Source organism: Salmo salar, chromosome ssa01, assembly GCF_905237065.1.
Source record: "Salmo salar chromosome ssa01, Ssal_v3.1, whole genome shotgun sequence".
In the NCBI taxonomy this organism is placed as follows: Eukaryota; Metazoa; Chordata; class Actinopteri; order Salmoniformes; family Salmonidae; genus Salmo; species Salmo salar.
In genome coordinates this window covers 153,824,214-153,829,498 of record NC_059442.1, presented here as the reverse complement: position 1 = coordinate 153,829,498, position 5,285 = coordinate 153,824,214, and the positions used below count along the sequence as shown (strand labels likewise).

Here is a 5,285-nt window from a genome sequence, read left to right as displayed (position 1 = left end):
AGACAAGTGAAAATTATGGTCAGCAAAGAAAACTTTAAGCTCGTCTCTCAATTCAAAAAAGCGTGTCAATACTTTGCCCCTTCATAACCTGCACACTTCTGTATGTTGTAAAAGCGTTACATGGTCGCTGCCCATATCATTGCATAGTGCAGGAAAAACACGAAAGTTCAGGGCCTTGCTTTAACAAAGTTAACCATTGTCACTATAGTGTCCAAAACGTCTTTCAAGCTGTCAGGCATTCACTTGGCAGCAAGAGCCTCTCGGTGGATTCTCCAGTGTAACCAAGTGGCGTCGGGAGAAACTGCTTGCACGCACGTTACCACTCCACTATGTCTCCCTGTCATGGCTTTTGCAGCATCAGTACAGATACCAACATGAGCAGCAGCAGCTACGTTTGGCTACATACGGACTGTTAGTGGAATTCCCATGAGAGAGTAACGGTTTATGTGATTGGATGTTAATTATTTGACTAGGCTACCTGTATTTGACATTGTGTTGTTATTTCGCTGAACACTAGATGGCGAGAAAAAAACCTCACCCAAATGTATAGCCACATTGGAAAATATAAATGTACTTTGAAAGTTAAATTTGTATTTTTATTTATTTTTCATGTGATTTTTATTTGGCGTACCCCCAACGGCCAGGGGTATACCTGCCGTAGAGGTTAAAACTGAAAGGGGAAAAAATCAGCCTCATGACAAAATGCATTATAAAACTGCACATTATTCTCTCTGCCTCATGGCAAAATGTGTTGAAATGTAGGAAGTTAGCTATCCCCCCACAAAAAAAGTTGTTTGTGTCACACCCTGATCTGATTCACCTGTCTTTGTGCTTGTCTCCACCCCCCTCCAGGTGTCGCCCATCTTCTCATTATCCCATGTGTATTTGTACCTGTGTTCTCTGTTTGTCTGTTGCCAGTTCATCTTGTCTTGTCAGGTCTTACCAGCGGTCTTTCCCGCATTCCTGTTTCTCTAGTTCTGTTTCCTAGTTTTTTCCGGTTCTGACCATTCTGCCGGCCCTGCCGTCCTTTACCTGCCTGACTCTGACCTGATCACGAACCTCTGCCTGCCTTCCACCTGCCCTTTGCCTGCCCCGTGTTTCTAATAAATAATCTGAGAACTGTACTATCAGCCTCCCGTGTCTGCATCTGGGTCATATCCTGAGTCGTGATAGTTTGTTTGTCTATTAGGGGGGGGCCCTGGAGGTAGCTACCCCTAGGGCCCCAAATGCGGTAGTCCGGCCCTGTGCCTACCCCTATCTCATCAGTCTGCCTGACTAATGCAGTAGCCCCAGACATGCACACTGAGGTGGACTGCTGTGGCCTGGGCAGAGATTCCTGATGGCTTTCACGGAGGAAGAAAGGGCGGATGGATCTCTGGAGGTCTGCTGCTCCCATCAGCCTCACAGCATTTTTTATTCGGGCTCAGAGAAAAATATGGGGGACTTTGTCAACAAAAAGCTACTGTATGTCTCATATTCACCAGCATAGTAAGTCTATGGCCTATCAAGATCTCTTCACATTCAAGGAATGTTCAGGTGAAGCTTATTGAAAACACATCTTTACTTCACATGCTTACAAGCCAGGCATACCTTTTTGAAGGATGATGGATTGAAGTAGGAAGTTTTAGCTCTTCTATCTTTGGTAGAACATGACTGCCCTCTTCTGGTAATTGAAAAAACCTACACAAAGATTTCACGATGTACGCAGCGTTCTCATCTGAGTCACTGCGTTACATGCTGTTGTCTGTTGGTTACGCTAGGGGGCATAACTAGCTACTTATTTTGGTGAATATGAATGCAATAGTGATAATTCTTCAATCAAAACAGCCAATGAAATAACTGTCCTGTTTCATTTTCCCGGTCAGGATGTCTCATAATTCTTAACATTCTAAGAAAAATAGTATATATTTCTGTGAGGATGTACCATTAAAAAAAACTTGGTTGAAGATGCCACGAAGTAAGTGACAATGCCTTAACCATATGTGTGTTGAAGGCCACTAGGGCCTCTTCCATCCTTGTCAAGGGGAGTGCTAACCTTCTCTCCTTTCATACAACACAAACCGTGACTATTAAATGACCTCCATATATGTGACGGCTAGAGTATAAACGTATTGTCTACGGTTACTCAAATGTAATCTACCAATATGGCTAAATATACAATAACAGTTATAGAATATACTATTTTCTAATACGTGGAATGTTTTTCTAAATCCAAATCAGTAGTTATATTAATTTATTCGTTATATCTACGAAAAGGCCCAGAATGCATTGCCTAAACCTTCCATATCATTGGTGTGAGCCAATGACATCGAGTTATTGACCGCCTCAATCCAGGAAGTCAACTAAACATTTTAGAATTTAAACCAGATCGTTTTGGTATATGCTATGAAACAACTACCTATTCAGTTTCTGATTGTAGTTAGTTGTCTACTTACTTTCGTCCTTGTCTCGAAAACTAACAATGTTATTTTTGCCTCCATCAGCGGACGCCAATGACGTACAGTAGGTTAAAGTTCAAACAGAAAAGGTAGGATTGGTTAAAATGGGAAACGTCTTAACGAGAGAATTTGACGGGGAAGGGAAGTATGGCAAAATAACACGTTTGGAAATGTTCGGCTCAAGACAAAACAGTACTGCATGGATGAGAAGCATGAAGTAGCGTCGGAAGTTCTTGATATCCCTCTCTCTTCATCTGTGGTCAGATTATATACTTATTGACAGATGAGTGGTCAAAATGCTTAAGCTAGGTATAGCTAATGTTACATTTATAGCTACCGGATGTTGTCAGTTTACTTTAGGAGTCTTAACTAACAGAAATCCAGTCTTCCTAAAGGGTAGGAAGCAGGTGTTTTTACTCAAAGCAACAACACAGTCTGGCCAAAGACTTAGTAACTAAGTTGTAGGTAGGGTTACCTATAACTACAAACATAGTTGTGTTTTTACATATGTATTAACTTATTTCCGGATATCTTCAGAACTACCCACAATGCACCATTTCTTAACATCATATGGAGAACCGGTGCTACCTAGCTAGTTCCCAGCCTCAGTGGTAACGTTATTTACTAGCTGTGCTAGCATGTAATTACAAATCCATATGTTAAATGTGGTTATGTTTACGCTACCTACCCTTTAAAAAGGGGAAGGTTAGCTATAGCTAGTTAGTATCTAGCCCTTGATCATGACTCTCAGTTCCATTACATTACGCATAAAAGTCATCTTCTGTACGGGGGAGTTTTGTTAAGAGCCCAGACGCTCGGTCTGAACATTAGCTAACACACCGCTTGCGGTAGGGTTTTGGAAGCGTAAGGACCATCTCTTTCGTATCAGTGACAAATAATTGAGGTCAGGGCTCTGTGCAAGAGAGTCAAGTGTTCCAAACCATTTCTGTATTGATCTTGCCTTGTGCACGGGGGCATTGTCATGCTGAAACAGGAAAGGGCATTTCCCAAACTGTTGCCACACAGTTGGAAGCACAGAATCGTCTAGAATGTCTTTGTATGCTGTAGCGTTAAGATTTGTCCATCGGACGGCCAGAGGCTGCAGGTAGCCTAGTGGTTAGTGTTGGGCCAGTAACCGAAGGTTGCTAGATCGAATCCCAGAGCTGACAAGGTAAACATCTCTTGTTCTGCCCCTGAACAAGGCAGTTAACCCTAGGCTGTCCTTGTAAATAAGAATTTGCTCTTAACTGACTTGCCTGGTAAAAAAAAAAAAAAAAATGGTGAAGTGTGATTGATCACTCCAGAGAATGTGTTTCCACTCCAGCTGATGCTTGGCATTGCGCATGGTGATCTTAGGCTTGTGTGTGGCTGCTCGGCCATGGAAACCCATTTCATGATGCTCCTGACGAACCGTTCTTGTGCTGACGTTGCTTCCAGAGGCAGTTTGGAACACGGTAGTAAGTGTTGCAACAGACAGATTATTTTTATGTGCTTCAGCACTCGGCGGTCCCTTTCAGTGAGCTTGTGGGTTCCTACCACTTCGCGGTTGAGCCGATGTTACTCCTAGACGTTTCCTCTTCACAATAACAACGCTGACAGTTGAGCGGGGCAGCTCTAGCAGGGCAGAAATTTGACAAACTGACTTGTTGGAAAGGTAGCATCCTATGACGGTGCCACTTTGAAAGTCAGTGAGCTCTTCAGTAAGGCCATTCTACTGCCAATGTTTGTCTATGGAGATTGCATGGCGTTGTGCTTGATTTTATACACCTGTCAGCAACGGGATGGCTGAAATAGCTGACTCCACTAATTTGAAGGGGTGTCAACATACTTTTCATTATATGTAGTGTAGATAGTATGTGTAACAGCATGGTTGTCTGTCCTCATTCTCCTCTAGCTCTCATGCTTATCTTAGCTAATACACAAGTATTTTAAAGTGTGCATGTAACAACTGTTAAAAGGGCTTGATAAATACATTTGATTGTATGTGAGTCTTTGCACTGCATGTATTGTTTATCTAATCTTTGTCACTGGTGTGTTCTGTTTTCGCAGATGGTGCTGGTGGGAGGCACTCTACAGCAGTGGACTTCATCGCTCAGGTAAGCTGACCCCCTTGCCTGGCTACCCATCCACATCGCTCCGGCCGACTGATGTTTCTTCTCCGAGATGAGTCTGTATTTGGCTCTCTCCCCAATGATTTCTAGAATGCTAACACATTATGGCCGTTCTGATTTGGTTCTAGAAGTTGTTGGGGAGGGCTAGGGCTGTGGGGGTCAAGTAATTCTGTCAGGCAGTTATTGTCATGCAAAAGAGTGCCAGTTTTATGGTAATTAAATGTTAATTAATATAAATAATAATTGCATCTCCAGGCCTCTGTGCGTACAAGCTGCTGATGCGAGCCTTTGGAACATCTACATTTTTAAGAAGTCTAATAAATCAATTTATACATCACAATAAATCCATTACTTATTTTAGTCTGGTCTAAAGAATATAATTGAACGGAGAGGATATTTTTCCCATTCCAGAGCATGTGCGCATTTAAAATGTCTATGTTGAGCATTAACCTGTTAGGGCTAGGGGGCAGTATTGACACGGCTGGATAAAAAACATACCCGATTTAATCTGGTTACCACTCCTACCCAGTAACTAGAATATGCATATACTTATTACATATGGATAGAAAACACCCTAAAGTTTCTAAAACTGTTTGAATGGTGTCTGTGAGTATAACAGAACTCAAATGGCAGGTCAAAACCTGAGAGATTCCTTTACAGGAAGTGGCCTGTCTGACCATTTCTTGAACTTCTTTGCCATCTCTATCTTTTACAAAGGATCTCTGCTCTAACGTGA

The 5,285-nt window shown here is 42.2% G+C and overlaps 1 non-coding gene across 1 annotated transcript; it reads right to left on the bottom strand.

Moving 5' to 3' along the window:
* Positions 1-1,929: 1,929 nt before the first annotated feature.
* Positions 1,930-2,057, bottom strand: LOC123726834 (U6atac minor spliceosomal RNA). The gene has a single exon (XR_006758989.1). It is a non-coding gene; the product is annotated as a U6atac minor spliceosomal RNA (small nuclear RNA).
* Between the last annotated feature and the right edge of the window lie 3,228 nt (positions 2,058-5,285).